Source organism: Cucurbita pepo, chromosome LG17 (assembly GCF_002806865.2).
Source record: "Cucurbita pepo subsp. pepo cultivar mu-cu-16 chromosome LG17, ASM280686v2, whole genome shotgun sequence".
Classification (NCBI taxonomy): Eukaryota; Viridiplantae; Streptophyta; class Magnoliopsida; order Cucurbitales; family Cucurbitaceae; genus Cucurbita; species Cucurbita pepo.
In genome coordinates this window covers 532,022-532,671 of record NC_036654.1, presented here as the reverse complement: position 1 = coordinate 532,671, position 650 = coordinate 532,022, and positions in this window count along the sequence as shown.

The window sequence follows — 650 nt, the reverse complement described above, 5'->3', positions numbered from 1 at the left end:
CAATGTCTGTCAAAAAATCAATAATTAGAACAGCATGAAGGTGAATCTTTGTAATGGGAGAAAGTATCATAGTTTTTGTAAAAAAAAAAACACGCAATCAGTAAGCTGGGTAAACAAGTGCACTAATAGACCGAGAGATAAGTATTACTCCTTTTGTACATGTGAACTATTGTTTGAGGATTTTTGAAAGATGTTCTACTAGAAATATTCATGTTATTGCTTCGACCCATATCCCTAAGAAGTGGACCTCACGCTAATAGCTCTAAATAAATTAAATACATACATTAAAATATGAAGACTACTTATTCCACAACCACAAAGCACTTTTTCACTATTTCATATACGAGGATTTCACTTGGAAAAGAGAATTCTCTACACTAATAGATTTGGTTCCATAACTATGCATTCCAATCTACTAGACCTGACAATTCATTTAAGATTTTCATTGACTGACCTTAAGCACTCCTTGTAATATGCAATAGCAGCACGGTTATGTCTCGCATATCTGTAAAGCTTTCCCATCAAAAGAATCATTTGCAAGTTTCTTGCTTTACTTGGAATTCCCTCCATCTGCAAGGCAAAACTCACAGAAGTTTAACATCAAGTAGAATGTTCTGCACGTGCATTCATGAAAAAGAGAAAGAGAGAGA